Source organism: Sorex araneus, chromosome 2 (assembly GCF_027595985.1).
Source record: "Sorex araneus isolate mSorAra2 chromosome 2, mSorAra2.pri, whole genome shotgun sequence".
Lineage (NCBI taxonomy): Eukaryota > Metazoa > Chordata > Mammalia > Eulipotyphla > Soricidae > Sorex > Sorex araneus.
In genome coordinates, this window is record NC_073303.1 from 181,857,945 (window position 1) to 181,875,109 (window position 17,165).

At 35.8% G+C, this 17,165-nt stretch overlaps 1 long non-coding RNA gene and 1 pseudogene across 1 annotated transcript in view; one reads left to right on the forward strand and one right to left on the reverse strand.

The window, feature by feature from the left end:
- Nucleotides 1-17,165, forward strand: part of LOC129401575 (uncharacterized) — a 353,431-nt gene that overhangs the window by 234,719 nt on the left and 101,547 nt on the right. Inside the window, exon 4 of the long non-coding RNA XR_008628409.1 lies at nucleotides 2,207-2,449. This is a non-coding gene — a long non-coding RNA (uncharacterized LOC129401575). The remainder of the gene's footprint in view (nucleotides 1-2,206; nucleotides 2,450-17,165) is intronic.
- LOC129402989 (small nucleolar RNA SNORA70) lies at nucleotides 2,349-2,472 on the reverse strand (annotated as a pseudogene).

The window sequence follows — 17,165 nt, forward strand, 5'->3', positions numbered from 1 at the left end:
CTGGGACTTCTGGGAAAGTGGTAGCAAAGGGATAATTTAGGTCCAATCATTATGTCTTCTTTCCCATATTTAAATCTTTAGAATTCCGTGTTACTTATTATCTGGATGACTTTGAAGAGAAATGGGATGTGTGATATCTACTCATTCAGGCTATTTAGTGAAAGGTATAGGCATTTTTGGTTTGTTTTTTGGCAAAAGTAACATTCTTTTCTATTTAGTGATTGTTAAAAAATCACAGTTTGAGCAAATTAGTTCAATCAGTTTGCCAAATCAGCATAATAACTAAGCTAACTCAGCCTTAGCAAGAATAATTAGTTTTTCATTCTTCCCTAAACCTGGGCACTTGTCTGAAAGATGTCGACAGTTGTGCATGAAAGGTTGAATTGCAATAAACTACACAATACCCATATTTTATTTTTGAGGTAATAGACTATGTGGTATTCATGATAGTATATATTTTATATACATGTGTGCCAAATATATATACAATAATTAAGAGGATCAAATGGTTCTGACATGTAAGAATTATATGTGAGATGTCATAAAAATACTATTTTAAACATATGCTCTTTGAATATTTATATTTTATTACTCATATAGCATAAAATTTTATATAAATTTTTCTAATAGTATAAATTTTTATCAAGTTAGGTGTATATATATTGTTATTAACTGTTCTGTGGAGATCTAATCACATGTTCTTTCCTTCTCCATTCCTAAGTCCCATTCATAATTTTTTTCTAACATCTAGATTTAAATACATTTAGATAACTTAACATCCAAAAGGTTGATGCATGGAAAATTCCTACTCAAGTGTAATTTAGCTCTTTCTAAAAAACTTTTCAGTTGTCAGAAAAGGAATGAACAAGGACATAGAAAAACTAATGATTTATCATTTTAGCAGATGAAAAAGTGATAATCAGTTCAGAATATTTATAGAATGATAGCATTTTTTTTCCACTGACATTTTGTGCCAACAAATTTAATTTGGAAACTGCTGTTTGTTACTCGAAAGCATTAATTGACTTTGATAATCAGTAGCTGAAAATGCCTGATATTAAGACAAAGGATTGGTTTATTGAATTAATAGTTCCTATGTAAAACGTAAGCTTTGGGTCACCTCCATTTGGAACATTTTAATTTGCAATGTTGCAATCATTAACTATAAATACAATGGTATTTGCATACATGACATATTGTGAAGTTGTCATATGAAATGTTTTTTCTCCTCATAGATAACTAAATAACTCACGACTAATCAAATATCTTAGTTTTCATTTTGACATGAAATGAAATAGCCTACTTTATATAAAACTTGAAGTAGCTAAGTCACATAAAGGCCCAGATTAATAGTGACACAAGATTGTAGCCCAAAATGAAATTATATATTAACCACAGTTGTTTACTGACATTTGTGTGGTCAGGTATACAAATTGCATTGCAAGTACAGCTTCTCCATTTTCACTTGAGAAAAGTATAATTAAACTAATTTACAGATGTGCAAATGCACATCTGCTTTCTCCTAAACTAAGTTTCACAAAAATAAGCTAAATTTTAATGGGTTTAAAAGTCACTGCATTTTAATGGTTTTAAAATTGGATTGGAAACATCATTACTAGGTTTACTCGATAAACAAAATTAGTACTTCTCTGTATCTAGAGCAAGCTCTCTTTAGGAGCAGCAGAATGATCAAGGGACTAGAGATTATGACCTCACAAAAACTCATAGGTGGTTTACCAAAAAAAATGATAATTTTCTGTAACTTTATGACATTGTATGTAAGAGAGTTCTATCTTTCATTTCATTAATAATAAGGAAAATATCAAGAGTGAGATATCAAGAGTTAGGCATATTAATAAAATGAATATTGATAAACTACTTGGTTATTGAATTATAAACAATGACTATAAATCTACATTTTTAAAGCTATGTTATTTAATTGTATGCCTTTTGAGATTAATTTGGATTTATTAGTGGCTGTCACCATGAGTGGACATCTCTGAGGCTCCCCTAATGGTGGGACCTACTCTTTGTATGTGACCACAGTGCCAAATGGTATGGGCCATTGGTCCTCCACCATGTCTTCTGATTCATTTGCATTAAGCCTGGCAAAGTCCGGGTTACTGGAGATGTGGCTGTTATTGTAGCCAGGGGTATTGAATTTTTGCTTATGTAAGTTTTCGGTCTCATTCTCTTTGTTTTGCAGATTGGTGCTGATGGACTTAGTAACTTGGCTATTGTGGAACCTCATCAATCTGCCGCTGGGGCTTTCCAGAGGTCCCTGAATACCTGTCCAGAGACTAATTTTGAAGTAAATATGAGGTCAGCCGTGAATGTTCACTAGCAAAAACTGTCTCCAAGGTCCTTGCGGACAAACCATACAAGCTCCAGTGCTGAAGATACTATTGAGGAGGCTGCTGATTACAGCCATTGCACACCTGGCCCTGTGGTGAGTGTGTGTGGGGGGTACATAATCAATATAGTGAGCTCACGATCATGATCATGATATCCCGTTAATCACCGATTTCTCGGGCGGGCTTATTAACATCTCATTTTGTCCTTTCCCTGAGATCTTAGATGTCCATTTCTACTCGACCCTCTTAAAGAGCACTGGGGGCTCTTCAGGGTCAGGGGAATGAGATCCAGCTTGTTACTGGATTTTGCGTATGAATACACCATGGGAAGTTTGCAAGGCTGTCCCATGTGGGCATGAAACTCTCAGAGGATTGCCAGTTTCTCCCAGAGGGAGAAATAGGCAAAAGATATAGCTCGGCCACGCTTCTGAGAGCTTGCTTTTAAATCTCTCTGGATGTTGGCCGTTGATGGGATTACACACACCTGGGTTCCTCTGCCGGTACCTTTATGCATGAGGCCTGTCCGAACTTGAGCTACAAAAAGGGAAAATCAGCTATGGAGAAAAATCATGTCTCTTACTTGAATCTACTTATATTCTCAAAAACAGTTAGAGACTGTGATTAATATTCCCTACTAGGTAAAGCTGCTTTTCATCAAACTCTCTTGGACTTAAAATGGGCTTATTGGGGTGAAGCGATAGCACATCAGGTAGGGTGTTTCCCTTGCATGTGGCTGACCTGGGTTCAATTCCCAGCATCCCATATGGTCCCTTGAGCACCAATAGGAGTAATTTCTGAGTGCAGAGCCAGGAGTAATCCCTGTCCATTGCTGGGTGTGACCCAAATAGCCCCTGCAAAAAATATGTTTATTGGAATTTTTTAAGTTTTTCTGAAACTTTTCAGAAAGACATTTGATGGTTAATGGAAAAAGAGAAGTGGATGGTGAGAGATTGTACTGACTTAGAGAATGAAAGAGCATTTTTCCTGTATAAGCTCAGAATATTATCATCAATCCACTAATATTTCATCAATAATTAATTTCTCTAAGAGTATTACTAAGAAGACTCCAGATATTTGGCTTTGGAGGTAATTTAAAGATGGAGTCATGAATCCTAGGTATGCAAATGGCACTCTTTCATCTGCCCTGTTTGCAGTTTTCATTTTGACCTGCTGTGAAAGTGTTATCATGATGCAGTGATTCAATCCTGTACAGAATGTTTCATTAGATCATCTAACCCTTTAAATATAACTACCAAAGCAGATGCAATTATTACTGTTGTACAGATAGGAACCTCAGAGTACTTAAAAATTTGTCTCCAAATTCTAGGGATAGTAACATTGATGTCAGAATTTCAACTTACATTAATGGTGCTTCTAAACCGTGCTTTCATTCATTGCGCTAGATCACTAGATATTCTAGCCTTGAGAATATGAGAAATATTATATGTACTCATCTGATTTAATTGTTTCATTTAAACAAGTGAGCAATAGAATTATAAAAAATTCAGATAAATCATAGATGCAAAATAGTGAAAATTCAATTCCTCTATAAAGTAGGTACTTTTGCTATATAGTACCTATTTTCAGTCCTTGAAGTTTAAGCAATAGACAGGGACCTAGAAAACACTTTTGATTTCAAACAGATTTTCTCCTAGAAATAACTATATGCATGGACAATGATTACATTTATAATGTGAAGCTCATATATGAATGGATTAAAATGTTAAAAGCTATGGAATAATACATAAGAGAAAACATCTCAGGAAACTGTGTTAACTGTGTTTCGCTAGTGTATATGTGATTATAACCAAAGAAGTGCAGGAATCAGAGAGACTCATTCATTTTGTAATTTGAATACACGGTGATCCAATTGTTGGTAACTTTTAAAAATTAAATTTCTGATATTTGTTGATAGAATAAGAGCTCCAAAGAGGGGAAGTTTGAGTACACATTTCTTTTTGTATAAATAAATATTTTATATTTCAATTAAGTTTCATGTCAAATTAGATACTATGATTCAGATACTGTATTTTGATGGAGGCTTAATGTTCTCCATTCAAAGTAACTCTCCAGTATGCAGCCATTTGCTTTATTGACTTTCAGAATTGGGGTTGTTGAGTAATTTTTCTTAACATTCATGAAGGAGAAAATGGTAACATTGAAAAAATGATTTTCCTACTCTTGATAATAGCACTAGGGCCTAGAGTGTTGGATATGAGTACAAATCCTACATTTTTGTCCTCCTTCCTTTACAGAAGGGTCTCCTATCTTGTAGATTAATTAATATTTACTATGGAAATACAATAGAAAGGTTATTTGTCTTCCTTGGTAAATATAGCAAAACTATGGAGAGTATTTATAATAAAAAATAAACTCATTTTTGAATAACTGTCTTGGAAATCATACCAGTAAAATTTCTAGTTTTTGTAATGTCTTCCTTGAATTTTATTCTGTGACACTATTTTTATTTATTTATTTTTAATTGAATCACCATGAGATGCAGTTACAAAGCTTTCATGATTGAGTTTCAGTCATACAATGATCGAACACCCATCCCCTCCACCAGTGCACATTTTCCACCACCACTGCCCCCAGTGTCCCCACCCTATCCCAACCCTCCCCCTGCCTCTTTGGCAGACAATTTCTCCTGTACTCTCTCTCTAAGTTTGAACATTATGGTTTGCAATACAGATAATGAGAGGCCATCATGTTTGGTCCTTTATCTACTTTCAGCACACCTCTCTCTCCCTAGTGACCCCTCCAACCATTATTGACTTAGTCGCCCCTGCTCTTTTCCAGCTGTCTTCTCTCCCAGCACATGAGACAGGCTTCCAACCATGGAGAAGTCTTCCTGGCCCTTGTGTCTACTGCCCCTGGGGTCAGTCCCATACTATGTTATTTTATATTCCACAAGTGAGTGCAGTCTGTGACATTTTTGCCCTTAATTAGTTTTGTTGAAATGCTTACTTAACCTCTATAGTGAAAATTTCAAGAGTTTTCTTTCCTTTAAAGTTTAAAATAAAATAAATGGTCTTCAATGAATTGTTTTATTAAAGCATCATTGCATTATAACATGACATAAGTTTTAGCACACATAATCTAACATCTATTTTGTGTCCATTTTTGTCCTGACTGACACTCCTCCCATCCCCCTCGCATTTTTCTTTCCCTCTTGGTATCCTCTAGTTGTTCTTGTAGTCCAAAAGTTTAATGTTTGATTTAGCTCATTTATTTGTTTTCTGTGCATACCATGTACAAGTGAAATCATGCAAAATTTATCTTTTGCCATCTGGCTTATATCACAATGCATAATGCTCTCTGTTTGGAATTGGCAAGTTTATCTTTCTTTATAGCTGAGTAGTATTTCATAATCCATATATATGCATGTGTGTCATCATCATCATCATCATCATCATCATCATCATCATCATCATCATCATCATCATCATCATCATCCCATTGATGGTCAAATTTCTCCAGCAGTCTCAGTAACATCCGATTTCGTCTTCACCCTAAGATTTTAGAAACTTCTCTTTACTCATCCTTCCCAATGTTACTGCATTGGAGGCTCTTTCAGGGTCAGGGAAATAAGACCCATCATTGTTACTGGTTTTGGCATGTGAATACTCCACGAGTAGCTTGCCAGGCTCTCCCATGGGGGCAGAAAACTCTCAGTAGCTTGCCAGGTTCTCTGAGAGGGAAAAGTAGGCTATAAGATATCGCTTCCAGGAGCGTGGTTTTTATAGCCTCTGGATGTTGGCTGTTGATGGGATTACATGGAGCCCGAAGCAGTTTCTGGGTGTGACCACCTAGCTACTGGAAAATGGGGGTTCTGGGTGGAAGAGGCCCAGTCCCGATTCAAGCAGGCTTGAAGATCTCAGCCCTGGGTCCCACACACCTGGGTGTGTGTCATAATGCATATGTGTGTGTGCCATAATTTTATCCATTCATCAATCCATGGTCACCTTGACTGTTCCCAGGGTTTAACTATTGGCATTTTTTTACACAGTAAGCATAGAAGTGTTTCAATTACCTCAAAAAAAAAAACCTGTATTGAATAGGTAATTTGGGCCATAGCCAGCTATAAATAGGACTTACTTCTAACTCTATACTTAGGGATAATTCTGGGTGGTGTTCAGGGCACCATATACAAGACCTGGGTCAATGGTGTGCAAAGCAAGTGCCTTATTTCCTGTACTTGCTCTGTGGACTACTACCTCAAATCATGTTTTTATATTTTGGTTGATAAACAGAAATGTGCTACATGGTTCATGTGGAATTTCTGTGTTTAATTTTGTGAGAAATCACCCTGATTTTTAGAATGGCTATACCCATTTACATTTACATCAATGAAAGTATCCCCTGTATTCACATTCTCTTACATTTGTTTTTTTTCCTGTAAGAATTTATCTATAATAGAGATAGTTGATGCACTATTCTAATGTTAATACTAGATAGACTCCTTAATCTCAGATGTAGGTCTGGTTTAGGCTGCCTACTCATTTTAATATAAAAGCTTTGGAGAAGACCGGTTTCTAACCTATTATTCCTGCTATAGGAACATTACAACTAAACCAAATATTTTTAATTACCTCTCGGAAATTATCACAGGAGAGTTAAACCAAGGTGCATAATCATTTTCAATATTTAAGAATTATTATAGCATAGGAATCATGAGATGGAGCCCTTAAGACCCCATAAGCTGACTCTCTGTGACCCTAGAAGTCAGCTAGGGTGACTTGAGCAACCCCTTCACAATAGGGCCCCAGCAGAGCTGCACTGTATTCTTGGGTTCTCCCAGTGAACTGCTAAGTAGAGGGTGATCTAGGACTCCTGAGCAATGCCTGGGAGTCCCCCAGTCCAGAGGAATCTTCATAGAGGAGAGGAGTATGTATGCACTTGATTGAGTTTCCAAATCAGATCAAGTTTTTCTTTTAGTTGATTGGTTTGTCTGTTTGTTTAATAACAAGAGTTAGAAAGAGGTGACTTAGCCCCAAATCAAGTAGCATGTAACAGCTTATTGGTTCACAAACTTTTTCTCTTTATCTCACTAGGTATTGGACCAGTTCTGTTTTAGAAGTTCTAACATAGTCCCCATAAGGCAGTGAGGAAGGGTGATCATGAGGATTAGTGGATGTGAGGATTAGTGGAAATTTCAGTAACATAAAGGCCCTTTCCACTTGGTTTAAGTTAATAAGTGAAAGAAAGTGCGTGATACTTCATAATATAGTTGGATCGATGTTTCACTTACATGTTCATATATGCATTCATATGTACACTTATATGCTTTCCTTTCCCAAATCAATGTACAGAACTTATATGTACACCAGAGGATGGTCTTATGCCCTAGTGACATTTATCACCATCAATAAGCTTTATCAAATTTTGCATTGCAAATAAATAAAATCTCACAATATTTAAGTCCTACCCTACCAGTTATTTGAATATATAGGAATATAATCTATTTTGTCCAATTATATTTTTAAGTTTGTCTTTTTATACAAAGTTTAAAATATAATTTGGTGCCAGAAAGGTAATACCAAGTTGTTATCTCTGAGAAATGAAATTAAAATGAATTCTTTAATTTAATCATAAAAGTGTTTGGTGTGCTAACTGACATATATTTGAACTGTGTGAAGCAAGAACTAAATGTAAATCAATGATTAATGAAAATATTTTCTGGAATTTATATATAGTATGTTTAAGAAACAGTTACAAATCATTTAAACTTCTAACCCTCAGTATTTACTTTATATTACTTTACTACAATATATAGTACATATTTAATTATAGGTAATTAAATATACGTTTAAAATGCAATTATTTGTTTTTAAATTATATGCATCTCTGAAATTTCATGGTATGAAATAACATAAATTAAGCTGTGGCCTTTGATACAGATTGATATGCAATGATTATTAATATTTAACCTAATAATTTCATAAATCAACAAATAGAGATCAGTTTAAATATAGTTGGATTAAATTGACTTGTGAATAAACAAAAATGAAAATACAAAAATGTAGAAAGATTACTTTCTTTTTATCTTTTCTTTCTTACTCATGGCTTTGTGCTCTGGGATCACTCCAGAGGTGTTTGTGGGACAATATGGGGTTCTGGATATAGGACCCAGGTCTGTCACTTGCAGGGCAAACACCCACCTTCTATTCTATTGCTCTGGCCAAAAATACAAAGTTTTTTTCTATGATATTTTTATGTCAGTCATAGATCCATTAGTGCTGTGTTTCTATATTCAAATTTAAGATGATTTGCTCTTATAGGAGACACAAACATTGCTAATTAAAATGGAAAATGCTCATTATTATTGAAAAATAAGATTAAATTATTTAGACCTAATTAATCTGCTCAAAATGGAACTATTTATAAACTTCTCTTTAGTGCATCCTAAGGGCTAATTAATCTATTTATTATATTGGCTGTATTGATAAACATGCGGAGGTTATAAGCTGAATATTATTCATAATTGCTAATAGTAACTGCTTTAAATAGCACTGAAGTATTACATTTATCTATTTATTCATCTTTATTGAATCACAGTGAAATTCACAGTTACAGAGTTGTTCATGATTGGGTTTCAGTCATATAATGTTCCAATACCCATCCCTTCATCATTGGTGGATATTTCCACCAATGTCTCCAGTTTATCTTTGGCCCACTACCCCTTTATGGCAGGCCCTTTGTCACCCACACCCTTGTGGCAAGCTTCCAACCATTGACCAGTCCTCCTGGCTCCTATTTTGTCTGGCCTTGTGTATTAGTCTCATACTATTGTTTTTTATATCCCACAAATGAGTGCACTCATCTAATTCTAATGCATATATGAAATTTACATTGCTATTTAACATAGTGCATATATTAAATTTTGGAGGAGACATTATCAGGTCCTAAACCAAAGAAACAAATTATGCACTAGTGAATACTTGACTGTGAACTATGCAATTCTTTCCATTCTAAACTTGTTTCCTTTTATTATAGCAAATAAACTACATCACACTAAACAAAGAAACTGCAAATTGAGTCCTCCCAAGTACTCAGTTGTAAAAATCACTGTATTACTGTATCACTGTCATCCCTTTGCTCATTGATTTGCTCGAGCGGGCACCAGTAACGTCTCCATTGTGAGACTTCTTGTTACTGTTTTTGGCATATAGAATACGCCATGGGTAGCTTGCCAGGCTCTTCTGTGTGGGTGGGATACTCTCAGTAGTTTGCCGGGCTCTCCAAGAGGGACAAAGGAATCGAACCGGTGTTGGCCGAGTGCAATGCAAATGCCCTACCTGCTGTGCTACCACTCTGGTTGGTAGTTGTAAAAATAGTTTACTAAAACTTTTCAAAATATTTTTTAAGAAAACTGATTAGATTAATCTTTCTTACAACAAAAATTTGCAATGATTTGGAGTTTTATAAATGCATTATAAATAATGTTTTCATAGCTTTATTTGGAGTTATTTCATAAAAATTCTTCTATCCACCCAGTATTAGAGAGATAGGACAGGAGATAAGGCACTTGTCTTGTAAGTTGCCAATCCAGGCTTGATCTCTGGAACCACCATGCTTCTCTGATGCTGTCAGGAGTAATCCCTGAGAACAGAATTAGGTTTGGCCCCTGTGTACCTTCTCTTCATAAAAGACACTATAAACCCAACAAATCAGCTTTTTAGTACTTTTTTTTTAATAAGCTATTCCAGTTTGGTCTGTATCAGTGATTTTTGTTACTATTTTTGACAGCTATATAATGCTGTTTAAGGATCTCATTTCTGAAACCAGTTGCCATTATGCCTCTCTTTTTGATTAATTTCCTAGATAACCTGTGTATCATTAAAGATAGAATGAATTACAAAATTCTGCTACCTTGTTTATATTTAGATCCATCTATTTGTAGCTAGTGAAAAGAGAGGAATGGCCTTCTGTGACATTTTCCCATAGTTTAATCTTGAGTTAAATACACATGTGTGTGTATGTGCATACATGTGTGTGTGTATAGTATATATGTAAAAGTAGACAAACTAATATGGATAATAAAAATACCAGATTGCCACGTTCTTGTGCTATATATCATTGGCTTAGCCAAAATTTTGTAGATTTCAAAGTATTGTCTTTTTTTACTCAGGTTATCCTCTTGTGGCAATTATCTTTTCCTTATTTGTGGAAATTGAAGGAGTTTCTCTGTTTTCATCCAAAAAAAAAAAAAAGGTCAAGTTCAGTTTGTTTGTGAGAACAGCACACGGAATCACCTTAGAGGAAGAAACTGGCTTTGAAAGACCACTTGCTTATTTACACAGAGTTGGTCAGAAATAGGAAGAGGTCAGGAAGGAAACAGCTGCACGTTCTCTTCACAATAGTTTTTGAATGCATCCACTTAGGTATTAGGGACTAAATTGCTAATTGCTATATTCTTTTCCTCATAAAAATACATTGATTTTTTTTTTTACAAATAGCATTTAAACTCCTCAGTAAACACACATTATTCTTCTGGCCATAATTTTTTTTTCTTAAAGTTTCCACAATTCTTAGTTTATCAGTTTTTATTCTATTTCCTTTTAGTTCTTTTTGTTTGCTTTCCTATGGAGATCTGGAAAGCAAGAACTGACCTCAGAAAGAAATATAATTCACAAAACTAAAACGTATGATGAGATACCCATAAAAATAAAATATGACACATGTATAGGTGTATAATAGTAGTATTGTTTATGATGGGCTGGAGTGATAGCACAGTGGGTAGGGCGTTCGTTTTTCACGCTGCCGACCCCGGTTCGATTCCTCTGCCCCTCTCAGAGAGGCTGGCAAGCTACCGAGAGTATTGCACCCACACGGCAGAGCCTGGCAAGCTACCCGTGGCGTACTGGATATGCCAAAAACAGTAACAATAAGTCTCTCAATGAGAGACGTTACTGGTGCCCACTCGAACAAATCGATGAGCAACAGGATTGTTTATGATTGAATACCTCCACATGTAACTATTTTTATATATTTACAGAGATAAACAGTCCTCTTTTTTTTTTTTTATTCTTGCTTTGGGGGCCATACCTATATTTGCTTAGGGCTTACTTCTGACTGTGCTCAGATTTTACACCTGGCCAGCTTCAATGAAGCACATGTGGTGCTGGGAATCAAACCTTTGTTGGACAGATGCAGGGCAGGCACTTCACCTGCTGTACTAGCTGTCTGGCCCTGTGAATTTCATTCTTAGAAATCATTTTTTGCCTTAGTATTTTTTTTTGGAGAGAATCAAAGTATCAGAGTATTTTTGGTGGGCATTAAAGAGCATTGTGTTTATTCAAAGTATGAAATATTGCATTATTTTTAATGATTTTTGTTAAAAGAAAATGAATTCTTATATGACTATTGTCACTGTCACTGTCATCCCATTGCTCACCGATTTGCTCGAGCGGGCACCAGTGACTTCTCCATTGTGACATTTGTTGTTATTGTTTTTGTCATTTCGAATACACCATGAGTAGCTTGCCAGGCTCTGTCATGCAGGCGAGATACTCTCAGTAGCTTGCCAGTTCTCTGAGAGGGGCGGAGGAATTGAACTCAGGTCGGCTGCATGTATGGCAAACACCCTACCCACTGTACTATCGCTCCAGCCCCATATGACTATGAAAAAAGCAAAATATAATTAATTTTCTTCAATTTGGACTATGAGGTAGTAAAAGTATAATGTTTGGGGTGGGGGCAGTTTTATTTTAAGTATTCAGAATTTATGGTCTGTAATAGCTTTATCCCAGAATTTTTATAATGGTTATAACAATATTATACTATACTATTCTGTGCTCACGGATCATTTCTGCACTCAGAGATCACTCCTGGGTGACTCAGACAACCATAGTGGGTGCCAGGGATCAAGCTTTGCTTGGCTACATGCCAGGCAAGAATCCTATTTGTTTTACCATCTCTCCAGTTATATGAAACTATGATAACTTATTTATATATCATTATTTGAAGTGAGAGAATATATCTAATATATCTTTGATTTTTTTTACTTTTGTCTGTAAAAATATTAAATTATAGAAAACTAAATATTATTTCTGGCCTATATGGACCATAATTATTTCTTACTCCACTAAAAGTATTGCATTAAGAAGATTGTTCTTCTACCATGTTGCAGCTATTTGTCTTTTAATCATTATATGATAGCTATACAGTAAGAGAAAATATTTTATTCTGATGCATTCTCAAATTAAAACACCTTGCTATTTGAATTATATTAAATTAAGAAAGGTACTCTCAAATTAAATAGATTATTAAACAAGTATAAAGATATCAAGTAAAAATACCTTGTATACAACCTCGTGTTGTATACAATGGCTAAAATCTGAGTCGTAAAAGACTGAAGAGATAAAGATAATAATGTTCTTTTTTTTCCATTGTAAAATTAGGCCAAATAGTCTTTTAAAAAACAATTAAATGCCACAATATGAACTTTCAGCTTTCACCTTATGATGTCATTTTCCTCATCTCTTATAGTGCTAATTATTAGAAAAATATATTCCCAAAATGGAAAAGATGAGCTAGGGTTGCCGTATATCATTTAGCCATAGTAATACTTAGCTTTTTCCATTAAGCAGTTAAAAAAAAAATGAACCTGCAGAGTTTTTTCAGTGAATTCACTTATGTATCCTTGATAAAGTTACTTGTGAATATTTTTCACCCAATAAAGATTATAAGGAATATTAGGAATACTAAAATTAAACAGCTTAAAAATATATGTGATTTTTTTTTAAATTTAAAAAATAACAATATATGAGACTTGATCCTGAAAGCTTTGTAACTCTCCACATGGTGATTCAATAAAAAAAAAAAGAAAAAAAAACAATATAAGTATATTTCCAGTGAGTGGACATTTCTTTTATTTATATTTTTACCTTATGTAAACACCATTGTTTACAAAGCTGTCCACAAAACAGTTGGTACAAGGATTTGATGTTTCAACATCAATCCCACCACTTGTGTGACCTTTCGTCCACCATTGTCCCTAGTTTCCCAAACACCTCCCAAGTCTCCTCCTTAGGAGGCACATAGTAATTTGACGTATATCACTTATTACAACCAAATGACTAAAGGAACTACCAAAAATACTTCAGCAAAAGAAAATTTGTTTGAATTGTTAACAGGGTTGTGAAGTCTCAGTCTGAGGATTTACTAAACCGTGTTGCTGGTTCATCCTTCTGTGTTATTGTTTTTGTTTGTGAATTAATTGCCTTCTCTATTACTTTTTGCTCTAATTTGACATGCTCCTGCTGATATTTCTGGTTTTTTTTTTTTTTTTTTTTGCTTTTTGGGTCACACCCAGCGATGCTCAGGGGTTACTCCTGTCTTTGCACTCAGGAATTGCTCCTGGCAGTGCTTGGGGGACCATATGGGATGCCGGGGATTGAACCGGGGTTAGTCGCATGCAAGGCAAACGCCCTATCCGCTGTGCTATCGCTCCGGCCGCCAACTCCTGCTGATATTTCTGAACTGAGGACGTTGGAGGTGTCCTGTGCCTCTTCATTCTACTTAAAGTTTCCTTCCCTATGTGGTGATGCAAGTTTTGTAATCCAGGCTTTGTCATCATTCATTACTGTCTGTTCCCTGGAAGATTTTGCTCTGAGTTTAACAAAAAAAAAGCTTCTGTAAACAGAGAAATAGTACAGAAGTTAAGGCACTTGTTTTGTAAGCGGCCAAGCCCAATTTAATCCTTAGCACCCTGTATGTTCCCGCTGTGTACTGTTGTAGTGATCCCTGAGCATAGAGCCAGGTGGAAGTCCCAAGATCAACAACAAAACTTCTTTAAGATGAGAACTAGTCTAAAGAGCTGACCTTACCCCAGTGAAGACAAGGGGAGGGGTTGGGACCTTGAGAGTTGGCCCCTGAGACAGTGGTGGAGGGACGCTTGTGATAAAGGCTCTGAAAGAGAGTTGTATTTGATAAAACAATGGAATGATATGCTATGTGAAACATCTATGATAATAATCCTGTCTCATTTATCTGTTGGAGACTAAGAACTGGTTTCCCAAGCCAGGAGGAAAGGGTTCCCGAATTCATTTGGACTACTGCCCACTTTTAAGGGAAAATGAAAATTACATAGCTAAAAATCTACCTTCTTCAAGGGACCACACTGAAGTCCAGAGAGATGCTACAGATTAGGGAAGGGGCTTGCCTTGCCTGCAGCAGACCCACATTATCTCCAGAGATTCTCGCATGGTTCTTGATCCTTGCCGGGAGCGAGCCCTAAGCAGAGAGGCAGAAGTAAGCCTGAAGTCTAACTGCATGTACCCCCCAAACAAACAAACAAACAAAAAGAGAGAACCATCTGAAAGTGTCACCCAACTGTGCCCCTGGCTTCTACCTATTCTCTGAGTTCTTCTACTGTCCTCCAGGACTAAGCTCACCCCTTTTGTAAACAGTGACATACATATGCTGTCATACTCATAGGCCTTTTTCTTTATGTTTGTTTGTTTTGTTGGGGAACCACATTCAACAGAACTGAAAGCTTACTCCTCACTCATCACTTAGGGATCACTTCTGGCAGTGTGGAGACCATGTAGGATTGAGCCAGTTGGCTGTTCGCAAGAGTCCTACATGTTGCACTATCTCTCTGGGTCTCTATTCCTAGTTCTATTGCAGAACAGAGATTGACATGTAATAATTGATAAAAAAGACATAAATTAAATGAATAATGAAGGAATGAGATTGCTGGGATGAATACACTTCTATCAAGTTTTTCTCTTTTCTACTTAGTTCAGTTCCTTAAAGACTATAACATTCAGGGACTGGAGCGGTAGCACAGCGGGTAGGGCGTTTGCCTTGCACGTGGCCGACCCGGGTTCTAATCCCAGTGTCCCATATGGTCCCCTGAGCACTGCCAGTGGTAATTCCTGAGTTAAGAGCCAGGAGTAACCCCTATGCATTGCCGGGTGTGACCTAAAAACCAAAAAAAAAAAAAAAGAAGACTATAACATTCATTATAAATGTTTTATTTAAAGAATTGCATAACCTTAATACATTATAAAATTTTCAATCATGCGTCATCCTAAATTAAGATGTGTATAGCACTGTAGCACTGTCATCCCGTTGTTCATCAATTTGCTTGAGCGGGAAGCAATAATGTCTCCATTGTGAGACTTTTTGTTACTGTTTTTGGCATATTGAATATGCCACAGGTAGCTTGCCAGGCTCTGTCATGCAGGAGGAATACTCTCAGTAGCTTGCAGGGCTCTTCCAGAGGGATGGAGGAATCGAACCTGAGTCAGCACGTGCAAGGCAAACGCCCTACCCACTGTGCTATCATGCATTTATTTTACCACTAAAAGTGCAATTCTATCTTTCACCAAAAAAATTCCAGAGTGTGCCCATAGGGTTTAATGATTCAGTTGATTTGAAAACAAAAACAAAAATTATCTCCTTAAAACAAATATTTAGAAAAATCACTCAGTTCTATGTTTTATCTCAATTTTAATTATCAATGAAATTGACAGTTTTATGTATATATGTGGAGGTACTTTTAGTCATATAAGCTATCCCTACCCCTTAGAGAATGAAACCTTTCTTCTGGAATTTAATAAAGTAGGCCCTGAGCACTTTCAGGTTTGACTACCCCCTCCAAAAAAAAAATATAATAATAATAACACAAAGTACATTTCCTCCTTGCTTAACAATTAATTTCTAACTCTTGACAAGTATCATTACTTTCTCATTCATGCTTGCTTCCGTTGGTTCTCCATGTACCACACATCTCTAGGATATTTCTTAACTTATCCTCAGAAAGATTATACAATTATGAGAAAGTAGTCAATATTTCTCTATTCTAGTTTTCAAACTGCAATAGGAAGGCATATAACCTTGTCATTCATTTAGTTATTTCTGGAAACATTTCTTAAAGGAATGATTAGCATACTAATTAAACCAGGGTAAATCTTCAAAGGATCCATATTTTGCATTGCATATTATAAATTCTTATGAAAACAATTGATTTAAAATCCAGGTTTCTTTTAACCCAGCTGTCTAACAGAGATGATTGATACAATGTACGTTCTCAACTCTCCTGTTTCTGGAGTCAATAATTACTTTCTCTTAGTTTTCTTTTCTGAAATAACTAGTTAATTTGTTTCTCATCACAATTCTGAATAGTGTCCATGTTTCTCTTCTTTGTCATTCTCATGCTAGTTCTTTTGCTTAGTCAATTAATACAAAGGGGTACCATTGAAAATAGGTATGATTTTTGGGGCTGGAGTGATAGCACAGCGGGTAGGGTGTTTGCCTTGCACGTGGCCGACCCGGGTTTGAATCCCAGCATCCCATATGGTCCCCTGAGCACCGCCAGGAGTAATTCCTGAATGCAGAGCCAGGAGTAACCCCTGTGCATTGCCGGGTGTGACCCACAAAGCAAAAAAAAAAAAAAGAAAAAGAAAAAGAAAATAGGTATGATTTTAAAGGTTCAAAGGAAAATTTTAAATTAAGTTAACCAGTTTTTCAATAAGCTTGATTAATATTGGTGTCCTTATAATGTGGAGGATGTTGAGCCGCCTCTGAAATTTGCATCCTGGCATTATGCTCAGGGCACGTTCCCAGCACTACTTAGGAAACCATGTAATCTGGGAATCACCTCTGGGTCTCTTAATGCCAGGCGTATGCTCCAGTCCTTTAAGCCATTCTTTTGGGTCCCATTTTAAATTATTTTAATGTCTTACCATTCTAATATTATTTCAATATTTTACTAAATATTTACCATCATTTTAAGATAGATATTTTAATATTTTACCATTTATTTTTGGGGGGACCAGTGCAGAAAACAAACTCAAGGCT